Below are 19821 nucleotides of genomic sequence, written 5' to 3' on the forward strand. Positions count from 1 at the left end.
TCATTCATAAACCATGGTTAAAGAGCACAAGATCTTTCTATGTGAATATTCTATGATGTTATGAAGTAAGTATAATTAGACAAACACCAAACAAATATTTAGTGCATGTGACAGTCATTTAGTGTGCTTGATTCTCTGAAATTTATCACAAAATATTCTGAGACTAAATATATGTTGATTATCACTGACATTTCATGTATAGACATCAAGGAGCTTAAAGTTTCTACATGATATTTGTTACTGTTCCCCATGCGGTGGGCTCTTCTCCCAGGGAATGTTGACGTCAGCAAGGAAATGTAAGGAAGAAAGCTTATACTTATTACCCGTGATTACAGCAGTCCCCTGAGGGATGCAAAAAAATGTTCAGCACTGACTATAAAAAGGAATGTGTTCACAAGGCCCAAACTGTTTGCCGTATACTCAAAGAATATAGAGATTCAAGGTTAATTATGTTTTCAATAAACTGTTTTATTTTGTTAGGAAATGTTCCTCCTTTATCTGAGACTGTTTTTCCCAGCATCTTTCAACATGTTAGATCATGTAAGCCATTCTAACTCTTCTGTATCATCTAAAGAACCAATTCAGAAATCACATTGAATTACAAAAGGTGAAATTACAAAAAGAAGCACTTATAATACTTTAAATATTTTAATTATTAAAATAATTTTTTAATCCCACGGAAAACACCCTGGTCCTCCCAAAGAACAACCTCTTTCTCCGATTTTGAAACTTTTACTTTCTTAGTAGCTGAACAAGTGTATGCACCTGGTGCTATTCTGTAACATCCGATTTCACAAATGTTATGCTATTTCATAGAAATATAGTCCTTGTGTGTTCACTTAGAATAGAAAACTTTTTCTGTAAATGGCCAGATAGTAAAATGTTAAGTCTCATGTGCAACTAAGTGTATGTTGTAATTACTTAACTCTGCCACTGTAGCCAGAACAGCCACAGACAAAATGTAAATGAAAAAGCATGGCTGTGTTCCAATAAAACTTTATTACAAATACAGACAATGGCCAAATTTTGTCCTATACCATAGTATACTCATTCCAATTTAGAGGGATCTTTAAAAATCTATTTTGTATCATTCTTCTATTAATTTATTCATTCAGAGGTGCAGATGAAGAAAAGGGAAAAGTATGATGTGAAGGGAGTAATGTGGACTTGAAATAAATCAGGTCGTCGAAATTGTGTGGTATAATAACACTTCATCAGGGATCTGAGGACATAAAAGACTGAAGGGAATAGATTTATGGAAATTAAGTTTGCCTATTTCAATCATATATACACAGGAAAAAAAATTTAGAAATCTATAAAATCAATCAGTGTTTTCCTCACAGTTCACTCCATTTACCTTTGCATGAGGTAAACAGTCCATTCTTCAACCAATATCAATCTATGGAAAAGAAAGGCAATGTCCCCAGGTAGTGCCAAGCTGCATGACACAGTAGCATGTTATATACTCTCTGTTTTCTATTGGCAGTTGTTCTAGAATCTGGCAATCTCTCATTTCCCTGGGCTACAACTTTCTTACCTATGAAAGGAATAAATGCTTAAGATGATATCTAAAATTCCTTCAAGTCTTAAAATTCTATTATATAGCAATCCATTTCTCAGCTGATATCATCAGAGATCACAACAGAAATTCTCTGTCCCTTTTGTCTTTGTAATAGCAAATCTCATGGCACATTTTGCCTTATGCCTAATGCTGCATTTCAACAAACCAAGGCTGGCTACTCGTTTCAATTCTTATAATGTTTCTATTTTTAAGTGTCTTTTTTTTTCTGTTGCCAATGTAAACTCATAAAAGATTAACCTTCACTTCTCAAGTAAAATAAGTTTTTAAATTATGCAACCTGGGAACTTTTTCCCTCAAAAAATATCCCATGAATGAAAATTACATTTTCTTTTTTAGTTTTCCTCTTTGTTGAACTACTTTTTGAATCTGTGGAGGAACATCAACAAAGGAGGCAGTCCTTAAAGCAAAACAATTGACAAATAGCTCCTCTAAGCAGCTGACAAAGACGCTGTTGTACCATCACACAGCAGTTGGGAAATTTAATGAATAAGAGAAGTAAAGAGCCAAGTAATTGACTTTTTAAGAAACAAATCCCTTGAAAATTATGAGGAAGTTGTGGCATCATATGTTGTGCACTTACTAGGTTAACAGCATTAACCTATTAATGACTAAAACCAACCTCTTAATAAGGAGAAAAATTTTCAGGCTTTAAAGTACAGGTAAGATATTTGCCCAATTTCACAAGGGCAAATATAAAAAAAGGGGCTGGATATAAAAATAAGAGGACAGATTAAAGAATTCAATGTACATTTATAAGGACACTTCTATCATGGCTTCAATTATAGAATTCTTGTGGAAAAATAAACATCACCAACTACAAATGAAAATTTTTCATATATTACTTTATGAACTTAATTAAAATTGTTTTCACATCTGGCTCTGTTATGACTAGCATGAATTATATATTTCAAGTGGAACAAAAAGGACAATGGACAGAATGAACTCAATCAAGGACATACCTAGAATGAAAATTCCAGTCTTATGTACTTTCAAATACTGGGATGAGAGACATGACCCAAGAGACACATAAGCACATTGAAGATTGTTTTTAGACATGATTGGTAATCCTGAAAGAGTGCCAAAATTAGCTTCAGAAAGCCTTACTTCAAATTCTGGCTCTGTCCCTTACCAAACACTCAACTTTGTAAAAGTTATTGAACCTTGAACTAGCTATAAAGTTGGACTAATCATCTGCCTCTCATACGTAACAATTGCTGTGAAGTTCAAAAGAGATCATGTATATGTAAGAGTTCAGAAAATGGTAAAATGTTATAAAATTGGATATTAGGCTCCTCTCCAAGTGTAAAAACAAACAAATGAACTGAGAATCTGCAGAATTGCTCTAGTTGCCGGTCCTGGTTCTGCCTCTAATTAACCAGATGACTTTGGGAGAGTCACTCCCCTCCCCCTGGATTTTAGATTTCTTTGTGAGAAAACAAGAGAAATGTTGCTTTAGATGGTCTCTATGCCCACTTTGGCTCAAACTTCTATTATTTATACCAGAAAACTTTCTTTCAGGGTCTTGTTCCTCTTGTCAGCATTTGTTCTCCCTTAGTGAACTCGTCTACTCCTGACTCAGCATAACTGTTTATGTTATCATTTATTTTTAAACTATAGTGTTTGATTTCTATGTTATACAGGCTATTGAACCCTAATCTCTATCTCCAGTTCCAAAATTTTTCCAAAGGTCAGAAATCATCCCCATGCATGCTAAAAACATATCAAATACTAAATGCGAAAACAAATAGCTATCTCCTCCATCTCCAGAAATTAAACAGAAATATTCTTCCCTTACAATCCCTCTTAATTTGTGGCACCAAAAGCCGTTTTAGTAACTTGGTTTTAAAAAAGATAAAAAGAATCAATCTTGACATTTCCTTTTCCATCATTTCCTAAGCCAATTAATTACAAGCTTAAAAAACAGTTCTTAAATATTTATTAGTTCTACACAGACTACATTTTCTAAAAGATGGTATCATAACAAGCCACTTGGAAAAACTTATAAAATACAAACAAGTAATGTAAAAAGAGAAATACACCTATAATCCCATCTCTCAAGGCTAAATCTTGTTAAGTTTATATTATGTCATTATTGTCTATGTATTTATAAATATGTAAGTATAATTACATTAGAAATCCAAATAATATTTATAATACCTGGTAAATTTCATATCTCATATAATAAAAAATGAAAATATTTTTTAGACATATATATGAATATATATTTCCTAATTCTTTTTTAGAAAAGCTACATAGTAATTCATCCTGTAAGTGGGCATTTAGATCGCTTATCATTTTTATAACATTCAAAAATCATTGGAATGGATATATACTTTTTAGGACATATTGAGAAATAAATATATACACAGTCTACTGATATACATAACACACATTGGTCCTTTGTTTTTTAGATGGTAAAACTTTCACTTTTGAAAAACCAGTCTTTCCCTCTCACTCACTACTGTCCTAATTCAGAGACTAATATTATCTTTTCTATGTCACCATGACAATTTCTTAACTGTTCCTAACGACTACAGGCTTTGCTCTTTAAATCTCTTCTCTGTATCACCAGTCAAGTGCTTTATTTCAAGCGGAAATGAAAACACGACTGGTGCTCTGCTTAAATGCATAATGTCTTCCAGATCCCCACGGATAAAGACAAGCTTCACAGATTGACTACAAACTCTCCACGATCTTGTACTTTTAATAACAGTTAATCTCAACTCTCTTGCTGCTCTCTGACTCCGAATTCAATTATAACATAACTCATTGGTTTGGTGTAGAGGAGGTACATTTACACATGCCTAGAATTTCCTGCATTTTTTCTATCACCTTACTTTCATTTAGCCTCTCAGTCTTAGTTCAGATATGTTCATGAGAAGCCTTTTGGTAAACCCTCAGACTGGGTTATATACTCACTTGATGCATCCTTCACTTCCAAAGTCCTATTACCACTTTACCCTTTCATTTTAAAAGTTCTCAAAGGACACAGCCTTATATGTCAGGCCTAATCTATAGCATTCTGCAAAGTATCAGTAATAGCCTACTGAACTTAATGAAGTTTTGGAATATATTACCACATGGAATTCCAGAACTGCTACTCCTGAGGGCATGTCTGTGAGTTATTTTTAAAAACTGGGAAGTTTTCTGAGAAAATTACCAATACAGATAAGCCACCCAACATGTATAGCTGATAGTAAATTCTTTAGACTATAAGGTTCAAGGAAAGACCTGGGATCTTAGAATGTCTCCCAGGTAATAAATGTCCTATTGAGAGGCCTTTCAGGTGACAGGAAAAACTTGGTTAATTTCTATGCTATCATCATAGTTAAGGGTGCGAAAATGTATTACATTATTTGTTGAATATAACAAATAAGATAAATAAGTTATCAGAAAAAAAAAGACTTCTTGCCATAAGAAGTACCATCATGATAATAAGTGAGAAATACATGTTTCTTTAAGTTTGTGGCTGTACTTATATCCAAAAATGTGCCTTTAACTTTCTAATTACATCCCCAAGTTGTCACAGAAAGAGAATGAAGAGATGCTCATCTTATCCACAATATATGAGTTCTTTATTTTTGGTCTATACTGAATCAAAGACACTCAGTGAGTAAAAAGAAAAATGAAGAATTACCAATCTCAGGAATAATGACTCTGTGTTAGAGTGAAAGAAAGATATTCATCTGAGACATCTGTCATGGTAGTACATTTGCTTTTGTGCCTGGAGTAGAGAGTGATTTTTCAGAGTTGCATAGAGAAATATTAAGATTAAGAAGAAACATCTGCAAATTTTTTAGTAACAAGGCAAAACAAACAAACCAAATACCCAGAGCACTACTAAGCGTGCTCTCGTAGATAGAACTCTGCACGTGGTGGAATAGAAAGCTCTGGGCTTGACTTGACTTGGCTCCAGGCAAGCCTTTTATATTTTGTGCCAGGTTTGCTTCTGCTAAACCATCTTAATTTGGCCATTAAAGAGATGTAACACACTGTGGCAAACTTTTGAATATTTATATGCTTTTACAGTTGGAAGAAGCTTCCAACACTGAACAATTTCTTGAGAGATTTACAAGAAGACATTCCTTGAGCAGAAATGGAAAATCGAGGGCCTTGACATGTTATTGGAGGGGATTATTGCTTTGTAAACTGAGCTACTTGCAGCTTCAGAACGTGATGGTACCACACGGTAGGTAAAACAATAGGAATCTTTTCTTAAAATATTAGAGGAAACGGCTTCTGGAATCCAATGTTCTTTGTAACAAGGACTAAAATCATTGCAGGCATTATTTATAAAACAAGCTTTGTAGAGAAAAAACCTTTCAAGTACTTAGCAGCGTTAAGTAGTACAAAATAACGTTCAAATCTATGTCAAGTGTTCCAACATTATTAGTGAGAAAATCATTGCAATAAGTAAAATGTCTTGATTTCTGAATAGTTGTAATGTTAAAAGTATTCTATATTCCAAGTGTATAAAGCTATACCTTGTATTAACTAACCTAAATATTCCTTGTCAGGCTTGGTACCATAGCACTGAGGGCTGCCAAAACTGTAATTGTGTGTCCTGAATTTGTGCCATTTCTGAATGCAGTCTCATTAGCATATTCATAAGTCACAGTTTTGTGCAGGTGCCAGAATGCTGCAAAATGTTTTGTGACTATTTGTTGCAGCAATAGAGGCAAATAGTAAATTACCCTTAAAAAAATCCTATTATATACCATAAAACATAACATGCAATGTTATGAAATAACTGCTAAAGCTTTTTAGCAATTATTCCACAGGAAATGAGGCAATACTTTTTTTCTGAGCAACGTAAATTAAAGGGACCCAGAGTAGAGGAAATAAAAGTAAATTCTCTTACATCAGATGATTTAGAGGTATGTTTTAGTTTTGTTAAATGATCAGCTAACATTTTCTGGATATATGGTATTCCATGTTCAAAGGGAAAATGAAAATTCAGAAATTACATTCAGAAAAACCTTTAATTACTAAAATCGAAGTCTTAAAAACCTCATTTTTTAAAATATCATATTTCCACAAAATACAATGGTAAAATATGATTTTTAAAAAATAAAAATACTACCCAACATTCAGTCCCCCTTCTAGTGCATATGTCCACACACACACACACACACACATACACACACACACACACACACACACACACACACACACACACACAGCATTGGTTTTGTTGATGGAGAAGATAAAGTTTTTTCACCTTACCCACTTACTTCAGAAAAAAGCTGGTCATGTTAAAAGAAAAGGAAATGGTTGTACCCAAGGGGCATGTGAGGTTTTAGATCCATCACATGTTTTTGAACTCTTAACGTCTCATCAACACACATGCACACATATTCATGCACACTTATGCACATAATTGTATTTTCTGTTCTTTGCAATTATGGAGTCTTAGCTACTCTGACTAAAACTGAAATACAATTTTGTAGGGGGGAGCCGTTGCTTTTTTTTAACAGGACAAACCTATAAGAAATCACACCAGTCAGCTTGGTTAACGCTAACATTTCAGTCTCAAAATATAGCAGTACTCTAATATCTCTACAATAAAGATAAAAAATTAACATTTGGATCTTGACCATTTGTGTACATCTGTGTGTGTGTTGATGTGTTTGAATATATACCTATAATCTTTAGTCTATATGTAGATATATATCTATAATCTTTATCTATACATAAATGTATACACATATGTCTTCAACACATTTTAACACATATTATACACATACATATATATGTATTCATATATTCAGTGATACACCTAGGTGACATCATTTAGACTTTTATACTATAAGAAATCAGTTTCCCAGCTGAAGGAGAATATTAAAAAATATATTACAATAGAATGAAATAACTACAGTTATAGTTGAGGACATTATGGTTATGATTATACTGTAATACCTAAGTTTACTACACATTTTAATATTTAATTGGAGTTTGTATAACCTGAAAGATTTTAGAAATTAAAAGAAAAAATATCAACATTAAGATCAACCTTTTTCTCGTACAGGCATATTGTACATTTGTTTTCATGATCTTTTACTTAGTTGAGAGCATTTCAACAAACATCTATTAAATACCGTCTAATGTGTGAGATACTATTAAATGCTCTGGGAATAAAAGATGAACAAAACTCAGTCTCTGAAGGAGCTCACAGTTTAGTGAGGGAGGCAAGATAATTAGCAAATTTCAAAATAATGCAGCACATGCTATGATAGTTATGCCTGGGGAATGACTGTCTTTATTCTCTCTTTTCCCAGTTCTAAAAATGATCATCTTAATTTGAAAGGTTATATTAGGAAGATCAAACTCCAGGCAGACAAAAATGAGCAGCTTAATTTGATCATTCCATCTTCCTCAAGTTTGCGTCACTGGACTGCAGAAGGGTACAAGCAGACAAGGGAACATCTTAAAATAAATGTCAGTAATAACTGGATTTTTCACTGGCAATAAGCCAACTAGGTGTGAAAGACAGAAGAATTTGTGAACCTCAATGTGCATGATCTTCAGAACTAGAATTTGTTTTGCTCAGATAACCAAAACAATAATGAGAAAAGATCCATTTTGGTAACATAACTTGAAAATTTTAAACTGACAGAGTATTTTCCTCGTTAATCTAAGTACATTTCACTATCCATTGTTTGCTACATTCTTGGAATGAAAGCAAAACAGAACATATGAACATATCGGCACTTTTCTTTGACTCCTGTAATAGTCTCTTTCCCTTCTCTTCTCATCCCAGAAATAGTCACCTTAAAATTCCTACAACATACTCTTGTGAATTTCAGATTCATTTTCAAATGAGAAAAGTAAATAGCATTCTTACCTTGTAACTGACTCATCTTTTTAATTGGATAAATGGGTATTGAGGGGAATATGGTATTTTGTCTTCTCTCTCTCTCTCTCTTTTATACATACACAGAAATACACATACACATCCCTACACAGCTTTGACACAATAGAATGAAAAACAAATGGTAACCACCTGTATAATGAACATGATCTGTTTAGTCAGCCAGTAGGTCCTACATGGAACTTAGGAACCCAGTCTAGTATACAGCTTTTGCTTATATCCACAATCAAATTGATTATTTTCTTGATTTCATGTATCCTTCATGTCTGAACTTTAGAAATGGAATTCAGACAAAAGCTAAAAATATGTAACTAAACATTTTTGTCTGTAGCTAAAAATTTTGTCTATTTTAATAAAGGAAATTTTTCTTTGAAAAATTCTGATGGACAGTACAATAGTTATGTGATCAAATTTAGTTGAAAAGGTAAATGCTCCATTTTAATACTGACCATCTCCTTAGCTGGATATAATTTCATTCCTTGTTTCAGTGGTCATGTAATAGACAATATCAAGATAAGTCTACGAAATGTTCTATCATGTGTATTAGAATACAGATCAGAACTGAAATGCAAAAGTTCATTTTTGGTTTAAAAGCTGTCTAAAGCACATAGATAAACTTTTTCTTCAATTAGTTATGTCTTGTCTTGACCTTTTAAGCAGACTCAGAATTATATCAACATATTTTAAGGTTCATTTTTTTCTATATCCTCTTCTTGCTTATGAAAATTCAATTTTAAATTGGTAATTTAACATTACGCATTCTCTCTGTGTTTTGGAGAAAATAACCTTTTAATTTTTTTTCCCTTAGACAACAGAACATTAATTCAAGATCCTCCCTATTAAATACATTATAATAGTCTACATTTCTTTATGAGTAATATAAATGCAAAACATGAATCTGCCACATCTCATTGATTCTCTTTCTTATTACCATTGACCTCCATGTGCTTCAATATCTGCTGCCACAAATCAAAAATTCCTAGAGCAAAACATTTCTGCAAGAGTAAAATAAAATGAACAAAAATGGGACGTCCTATTTTTTCTACAGAGAATAAACTCACACACTCGCACACACACATGTATATTTCTCTAATTGGAAATTTGTACTTGATGAATGTTATGAAGAATTGTCCATAAAAATCAGAACTAAATGACTGTATACAACATGGAGATCTTTTCCTGGATTGTATGCTGTCCTTCAATGGTAATGTGGTCACCTAGTCGGGTCTGGTCACCTTGTTGACAGGCTTTGGGAACACTGGAGATTTCTTCTTAGGATTTGAAGTAAAGCTAGTGGCTGACTGATGATATTATTTGCCGTGCAGAGATCCACACCTCAAATATCTTTCACTTAAAGTAGCTTTCTTTATCTGTATGATGGAGATAAGTTTTATATTAAACAGTTACTAGGTTTTTTTTAAGAGTGTTTTTCATTAAAACCTCAGGACAAAGATGCATATAATAAATACTGAAAACCATTAGGAATTAGATCCTAATTTAAAGCAAAAGGAAATATCAGGTGTTGATGAGAGGCAAATGACTCCTTTCCACTTAATCTTTGGAATCTATTCATTCTTGCTTTCATCAAACATTATGGAGCATCTACTTTGCTTCCATCCTGGTACTATACCCAGAAATTAAAAGATATCAGAACATAGTATTAAGAGAGTGGTAAATATATAATAATGCCATTATAATATAAAAATGTAATAAAAAATGTTATAAAGCATTATTAAAGAGGGCAGAAATCATTTTCTATTATCTAGTTTCTATGTACCAGGAAGTATACAGATTACTTTGTAATCTGTACATCCTTCCTTTGATCAGCAATAATCTCAGTAATAGTGATATTATTATTTCCATGCTTGAGGAAAAAAAATTAAATCTCAGAGAACTTTAAAAGTGGAAATATGTTTCTTGACCAAAAATGGTTAAATCCAAATTGAGCCACTCAAAAGTTTCCTTTTCTTCTTCTTCTTTATACTCAAAAGCCGAGTAGGCTTGGAATGTTCACAAAAGATTTCGCAGAAAAGATGATGAGTAAAATGATAAATGATCCAGGTCTTGGGGACAACTAGGATTTTGCAATATGGTTAAGGTGTCGAAGGATATTCCAGGCCACATGAACAGCAAAGTGATGTGTCTGTGACTCACTGAGTTCTGTGTAGTTCTAGCTGCAACCTGAAGTGAATTTGGAGAGTTGTGTAAAGGCTTGGCAGGGCATGCCAGAGGTGGCTGAAGTTGTGTTGTATTTAAGGGTGGAAGGATTTTTTAAAGAGCTTAGGAATGAATGAAGGCCAACATAAGGAATCGTAAAGAAGCATTACTATCAGTTAAGTAACTATTAAAATAGACTTGAATTAGGGCAGCAAAGGAAAAAATGGAGTGGTACAGAGACATTAAAACATGTTTTTTTCCCCCACAGATACTTTGAAAAGCACTGATTGGGGGATTTAGTCCCTGATTGGGTGTGGGTATTGAAGGCATAAGAACATTGAAGATACTGAGGTTCCTAGACGTGGGGCTGCATGAATCTTGTCATCATTATGAACTGCAGAAGGATGGGAAGGGGAGATAAAATTATTCAGTTTGAGCCATGCATTGTGATGGCCATACAGTACATGTAAATAGAGAAGCAGAAGAATAGTAGACCCAGAAGAACATAACTGTTTAAGCTGTGTGCAAATGGTATAAGGTTTCAAGTATTTTTGATGAACAAGTTCTATAGATCCACAGTACAATACTGTGCCTACTGTTAATGATATGATATTGTACACCTCAACACTTGTTAAGAGGGTAGAGCTTATGTTCAGTATTCTTATGTCAAAAATAACTAACAGAAAAGAGACCCAGGAAACTTGAGGAGGTGTCTGGTATGTCTATTACCTTGATCGTGGTGATGATGTCACGGTGTTTGTACATGTCCAAACTTATCAAATTGTACACACTAAATATGTGCAGTTCTTTGTACATCAGTTACACCCCAATAAAGCCATTGAAAAATATTTTCTGATAGACACGGTCAACAATATCAAATACTATAAGAACCCAAAAGCATAAAAATCAAAATAGGCCAGTGGATTTAACAAAATGTAGTCAAAGTTTTTATAAGAATGTGGAAAAGTGATAAATTTATTCAATGTGTTTGAGACATAGGGTGAAAACAGAACCCTTATACTATAATGAAAGATGAATCAAATTTGCGGAAATAAGGACAGATATAATAGTGTATCATACCAAAAGGTATGTACAGTAAAAGAAAAGAGCAAATAGGCTTAGAGGGAAGGGCAATAAATCAGAAATACTTTCACTACAGACATACCTCAGAGAATTTGTGGGTTTGGTTTTAGTCCACTACAATAAAGCAAATATTGCAATAAGGCAAGTTAAATGAATTTTTCGGTTTCCCAGTGCATATGTAAGTTGTTTATGCTAGACTGTAGTCTATTAAGTGTGCAATAAATACATGTCTAAAAAAAACCATGTGCATACCTTAATTAAAAAAATACTTTATTGCTAAAAAATGCTAACTATCATCTGAGCTGTCAGGGAGTCATAACCCTGATCACAGATCACCATGACAAATATAAATATGATGCAAGAGCTTGAAATATTGTAAGAATCACCAAAATGTGGCACAGAGACAGGAAGTGAGCAAATATGACTTGCATCATGTGGGGTTGACACAAACCTTCAATTTGTAAAAACATACAGTATCTGCGAAGCCCAATAAAGCAAAGTGCAGTAAAATGAGGTATGCCGGTATTTGTTTATACAGCACAAATCTTAAGATTTAAATAAGCTTAGGAAAAGAGTTAAACAAGACTGACCTCTTCAATCCAGCAGCTAAAGCAAAAGGGAAAGAGGAAAAATGGGAAGGACGAGGGGTGGAAGGACACATGGGAGAAGGAAAGAGAGGAAGGAATGCAGGGAAGGAGGAAAGGATATGAGAGAAATTAAGTTAAGAAATCAACTCTCATATAAGGCAGTGTGGGATGGGATTCAAAACACAGGTGAAGAGATTGTTCTGGAAAGAAGATTAAAAGAAGGAAATCTCTTGCTCTAAGCCCAGAAGGAATAGCATAAATATTGTATTAGTTCTAAAGGCAAAGAGGAAAGTCAGGTTGAAGGAACTCTGATCATCTGTATTTTTCTCGGTTCTTTGAAAGATGGTCCTCTGCAGAGATAAAGGGAACTTGAGGTACAGTAGAAGTCCAAGGAGAATGTAAACGAAATCATCATTATGAAGAATGAGGGAGGGAGAAGACCAGAGACAAATACAGAATAAACAATCCAGGTGAAGCTAGAGGGTATTAGCTCCCTGGATGTTCCACCTGTAGACACCAGCTAATAGTTTTTATTTACTAACTCAGAGCTCTTGATCATGAAATACTGAATTAAACATTTACTAGACAAGTACAAGACTGAAAGAAAAGGTCACACCTTTCTACTACATCCCTCTTGTACTAATCAAAGTGAATGCACAAGACAACAGTTGTCTATCTTCACACAACATCCCTTAATGCACTCATGAGGTATTTAGTACATACCAATTTCATTTTAGATGGGAAAGATCTCTTACTTTTAACTCATGTGTACAACTGCTCACCACAGCCTGCATATTCCTGCCTGTTTCTGACGTCATCTGCTTGCACACTCTCCCTTACTGGCCAGCCACATTGCTGCATACTTTTCCACTTTCACAATTTAGGATGTTGCTTAAAACTCTTTACACACAATCATCCACACTTGTTCTTTTTCTTCACCTTTCAGGTTTCTGCTCAAATGCCATTTTCACCAAAAGACCTTCTATGAGCATAGCACCATTGTTAAATACACTCATACCTCACTGTATCATAGTCTACCCTCTTACTCAGATGTATTATCTCTATATAACACTCTGAAATCATGTTATATCACACCAAATTTATTATTGTGTTTTTATTTATTTTTTTATTGGCTTGAAAGCTGATGTCATGAAGTCAGAGAATTTGAACATTGTCTTTATTCAAGTATCTGCAGTCCCTAGAATAATGCCTCATGAATAATATGGCTCAAAAGAATTATTAATGAATAACTGAATGGATTGAGAAGACTACAATTTCCTGAGACAGTGTCTCTGACCTGAGTATGGAGTCAGCTCAGTCCCAAAACTAATAATGAAAGAAGAAGGTGGATGAGGAAGAAGAAGAAAAAGAACAAGAAATAGTTACAGATTAGTTTCAGAAACATCTTATGGAATCTTTTTATACATATTCTAAGGAATAACTATATCCAATACCAATCTCCAGAAGTTTTAGGAAGGAGACAAATAGGTAAAAAAAAAATGGGTACATAACTGAGTGTTACATCAACTTGCATTTTATGAACTTCAATATTTTTTTTTATAAATTATGGGTAAAAGTTTAATAGGGAAAAATGTTATAAAATATTTAAATGAGTCATCTGTAAATACACATTTTGAATATTTAACTCTTGACTTCTTATCCTCCAAGAGAATCAAAATTAATTATAATGCCGTTTAAATTTTACTAAATTCCACCACCAACTCTTTGGAGGAAGTGCTGGAGTTCTAAATCATCTTCATCAAATAAAGTGTTATCTGTTTATTAGCACATATTATTTCTTAAATATTATTAACTAAATTATCTTAACAGTAAGTTATATATGACAAGAGTAGATACTTAGTATGCTAAAAGTAAATAAAAAATTTTGCTAATTTGAAATGATAGCAAAAATTAGTGGAATTTACTTTCTTATCCCTTTTATTGCCCCCATAAAGCAAATATTCTACATGAAAAAAAATGAATGCAACTTTATTTTCCTTTAACAAACTTGAGCTTTCTGAGTGGAACAGCAGAAGTACAGCATATTAATTCTGGTAAATTCTTGAAATTTGGGAAAGAGCATGCAATTTTGTAGTTTTTCCTAATGTGATGATTGGAATATGTCCACCAAACTAAGATCATATTGACCTTGGCAGTATTACAGAAGTAAATAGACTTTGAAAAAAGCCTGCAATGCATTTTCTATAAAACAGATAAGTATTTGGTTTAATATCAGTTTTGCATATATTGTATATTGCATATCATTCTGTGTTCAAAGATGATACATAAAATCTACATTTTTTCTAATTTTTAAACTCTGTTCAGCTGAGACCTACCTACTAATAGCACAATATGAGTGCCCCGTATTCTCTAATTTCCTTGGACTGCAAGTTTTTCATTCTGTTTGGTTTTAGTTCCTATAAATTTCACTGTTTTTCCTGAAATAAAATACCTGTTAAAAATATAATACAGTTTATCTTCCTATCATCTATCTATCTATCATCTATCATCTATCTATCTATCTATATGAAAAAGTACAAAAATTTAAATAGGTCACAGTTCTAATAGTTATTGTTGACCCAGAGCAATAGACACTGCATTTAACCTCTAAGTTTCCTTGTCCAAATCATGAGAATAATCATTGCTACTACCTAGTTGAAATCTATGAGGAAGAAGGCAAGTAGATTAAACAAGTAGGTTTATAATTTAACTAATGGGTCAATTTGAATTTTAAAAACTTAACATTTTATGCTATAGAAATATGGAGTAAACAATTTTAGGAAAAATAGTTAAAATGTTTAAAAGTAATGCCACAAATAAGCACATATAACAGTATAGAAATTTTTAAGTTACGAAATGCATGTGCATATTTCTTTCAAAGAAGAGATTCTGACCATTGCTAATAATGCTGGCACTTGACCTAAAATCGAGGAATTGAAAGAATCTCAAATAGCTCTTAGTACATTTTCACTGTGACCTAAAATGTCTGTAAAGCTTTTACAAAGCCTTCTGCATACCTCATTTCACTTAATCCTTGCAAGGACACTGTTCATTGGGGCACATTTTTAGGTGGTAAGGAGAGTGCTCTAGAAGTTATTTGTTCAAATATGTATGTAATGGAGTTAGAATTAGGATCTAGGACAGCTGACGTTAATTCATTATCTTATTTGCATGGTCAGCAAAAGCTACTCTCATGAAATGACAGTTCATTCTATGCATGATATATTGGATTTCCAACCGCTTTACCAATTTCACAGATTGTGTTTCATTGTATGCCAGGATTTTCAAGCCACAGTCTTAATTTTGGCTTCAAAAAATGATGAGATTCATATTTGTGTACTTTAAAAAAGTCTGTCTAGGAATATCTCAGGACACGTCATCTCATTTGTATGTAGGCCCCCTACGTTTGACTAAATAAACTCTCCATCTGATAAAAGGACTATTTGAAGTATGAAGATTTTAAAGTAGGGTTAAAATATAGGTAATCTGCTGAGATTATAAGGAGGTAAAGGTATTTCCAGCAGAAAACAGCTCAAGCTATTCCACTGTTACTAAAAATGAAGACGTGGATGAGATTAACATGGGAGTTTGAAATGAAACAGTAGGAATATGTCCAAGTTGTACATATTTCAAAAATAGGTATAAGTTCAAAATGTATGAGAGAGTCTTTTGATTTTCTACACATGTGCGCTAAGCAAGGCTGATCTAGTCAAATCAAAATGTGTACTTAACAATACTAAGGACAGGACATCAAGACAAGGCAAGTGTGGGCTTTAACCCTAGCTCTATCGTTGTTTCACTGAATGAGGAATTTAATATTAGCTTCCATGTCTATAAAACAAAGATAATAGCTCTTAAGTTTAAGAAAATTGCATGGAATCATATGTGTGAATGCCCATTGTATAAAATAATACATAAAGCATTTATAGAAATATTATTGAAAATAGTTTGGATACAGATTATAATAAACTTTTTTGAAGATTTGAGATTCAAATCACAGAGGCCTTGAATTCTTAAAGTTCTCCAACATATTTTTCTTTTTTAATCAGAGGCTGTAAAAGTAGGTTAGCCTCCATTAAATTACTGGATAAATTTCCATCAACTTGAGAATTGCATCCTAGGAACAATTCATTTAAAGGATTACCAACTTAGTCAAATTTTCCCCCTAGTTTCTTATATGTTGATGTAGACCATTGCCAAGTCGTATTACATCCAAAAATTCTTTAAATATCTCAATTCCCTTGTAATTTCTCAAACTGCATGTCAGATTACCCTAATGTGCAACTATACAAGAATCAAAACTTTGAACTATTTGGTCTCAGTAGCATACTTGAGGCAACTATGTAAACCCACTTTAAAGCTATCAGAATTGTAAGCAGGTGCATTGGGAGAGGACAATTCCTTGCTTCCAATAAGTAAGAAAAATTCCCTTAGAGTCTTTTTTTGCTAATGAGTCATATTGATGATGACTTATTTAAAAGGAATGAGACTATTACAAAAATTAAATGTATTAGTATGATGAGCATATGTTAGCCTCAGAAAATGACTGATAAAAAAAGAAGAAATAAAATATTTATATTGGTCTCTAGCCTATTACATCATATGTCCTATCTCAAAAAGCAGGCAAAATATAATAATGTTTAATGGAAGATAAAATGTACTTCCATGTATTTATGTCTCAACTGGAGACAGAAAAAGAACATACAAAGACAGCACCATGGAGAGTCAAATTAATATGATACAGGACTGACTTAGAAGGTGGGAACTTTTCTGTTCATACCCTTGCTTATTTCCTCCAAAGTGTTCTATGTTTTGTTCAACAAATTTTTTGTACTAACAGATTTTAGTAATGTACCTTACTTCCTTTAGGTGACGATTCTACAGACTAGTGGATTTTATTGTCTAGAAAGTAACATTGGAACATAGTCAATTTGTTCTTTCTGTAATTTGAAGTACTTGTTTCTAATTTGGTAGTTTGCCTATCTGATGCATCTGAGCAGGGACTGTATCTGATGCCTGTATTTAACGAGTGCACAGTAGACTGTTATTGGTTATTATTTCTTTAAATTGAAGGTCTATTTGATATTAATTAATGAAATTTTTAAAAATCAAAAGCAACACAAAAACATACAAAGAGGCTTCCCTGAATTCCAACAGCAACTACTATAGCAGGATACATTGCTATATCTTTTCCAATTATATTAAAAAAACACCCTATCTCCATTCTATGTCAGATTCCTGAGTCTGCCCTAGGAATTGTCAGGCATCATAAAACTCTGCTGAATGGCTTAACATTCTGCTTCAGTTTCTCCTTAAAGCACTTACTTTGTTTACTTTGCAGTCTTTGAATGCTTCAGCAGCTTTGATGCCCTTATGTCACTAACCATCCCCAAGCCAGGGCCTGCCCAGGGCAGAGCCATTGCAATAAGTATCATTTCTATGCAGATGGAACAGTTGCATTGCAGGCTTCTTTGTTCAGGGCTCCACTTTGTCAGTGAGTGTCAAATTGCTTGGAGGAACTGAAGATAAACTGTTCCAGAAGCCTGATTGAATATCTATCTTGAGACTATGTTTCATAACCATACAATTTGTTGTATGCTAACACTTCTCTGAAAAACATGAATCTGAGTCTGCACCTGATTGAGAACACAATTATGAGATCAAATGTCTACATAGCTGAATCTTAAAATAAATGTGAACTTTCTACTTCTCTTTTACAATCCTGACTACATGGCTTACATTTCTATATAATGAAATGCTAAACCATTATCTTTTCAGAGAGCTAGGATCTGAAAAGCTCATATTTCATTTCTTAGAAATAAAATGATGGTCTTATGTTTCCTTTCCTATGAAAAGGCAATGTTTATGGTGACTAAGCTAAGAACTGGGTGTAGGACATGTGCTGTCTGAGGCATGTGGTTCTGCATAAAAAGTCATGCTGGACAGTCCAGCCCATTTTGTGATGATCCAGATGCCCATTTTTAAGTTGATCCTGAGGGAGAACAAAATATGGGGCCCCCAAATAAGCCACTTTTGCAACTGGATGATTTTGAGCTGAAAGCAATCAAGATAAACTTTAACCTCTTCCTTAACTACCTGAAAGAAACTAGAGAGGGACCTGTTCCAGAAAAAAAGCTATTACCAGAGATAGAATTTTACCAGATAGATCTGCCGTATGGCAGGGCAAACATATAATTATCAGACAGCTTCTCTTCTTATTATATTGTGAATTACTTCCTCCCTTTTGAAGCCCCAGGCCCTTATCCAACTCCTCAGCTCAGGATGGCATACAAGCCTCAATTGATCAATATGTCCTGGGGTCTTGTTTTATGATGCTCTTGTACATGCATAATTAAAATTTTCTACTGTTAATTTCATTCATGCCAATTTAATTAATAGACCAGTCAAAAGAACCTAAAAAGTCAGAGGGAAACTTTTTGCTTCCCCTCAGTTGCTGACCCAGATGGGACAAACTTCACTGGCTGGACATTGGTCTCTCCAGGGATACTGCCGCTGAAAGATCCTGACACCTATGACAAGCACCACAGAAGTTAAGAATTCTTACCATATTAGTCTCTTGAATCTCTACCTATAGGATCCAGTGGAATCAAGAGTAGGGAAAGTCCTTTTTGCTTTTCTAACTTTAGATTAGAATAAAATCATCTGTAGAATGGTTCTTTGGGTATAACAACTCTGGTAAAGATTTTATATGAGCATTCTTTATTTTTATTGATCTTTTTCCTCCCAGAGATCATCACTATTTTTCTTCGTCTCTGCTTGTTGCACTGTTTGTCATAAGGAGGAAAATCATAGGGTAGAAAATAGGCATAAGTGTCCCTATAAGCCTGATGTTCAAGCCAGCCTCACAGACTGGTGAGTTCATGGTTCTCACCACACCGGCATCTGTTTAGACAAACTTTGCTGTGGTTTAATGTGTACATGAGGTAAAGTCTGTCACTAAGGAACATCTTCGTTAAACCTGCAAAACTGGTGGGCATGGGTTGAGCACGTAAGAGCTCTTCCACCTAACCCGTAGACTCCCATGTTAGGGTATGGGTGAGACTGACACCAGGTCACTCACCAAGCTCAGAAAATTTCAGTGCAGTGAGGTTCTCTGTAAAACACTACACAATACCCAACCCAGAGGCACCTCCCTCTTAGGCATTAGTTTGACTCTGAGACCCAGACTTGCTAAAATTGTTAATATTTTTTCTTTCATCTTGTTTTATGGGAGCTTGGCTCTATGATCCATGACAATATTCTCTCTGCTCTCCACCAACCAGAGCATGCATGAACTGGTGTACATCTGCTGGAAAGCTGAATAGGCCATGGATATGAACAGATAAGAGATCATAGACAATGTTCTCTTTGTCCAACTGTGCCAAGTTTCAGGGTGTTTGTCACAATGGGTCCATAAGGAACTTTATTGTCTCAACCCTCATTGTCTTGTTAGTGCTGGAAAAGTCCCATTCTAGTAGCATCTGCCTGGTGTCACATATTAGCAGGTCTGTGACTAGAGGCATCTTACTTTCTTGTGGGAA

The sequence above is a fragment of the Manis pentadactyla genome, chromosome 17 (assembly GCF_030020395.1).
Source record: "Manis pentadactyla isolate mManPen7 chromosome 17, mManPen7.hap1, whole genome shotgun sequence".
NCBI lineage: Eukaryota > Metazoa > Chordata > Mammalia > Pholidota > Manidae > Manis > Manis pentadactyla.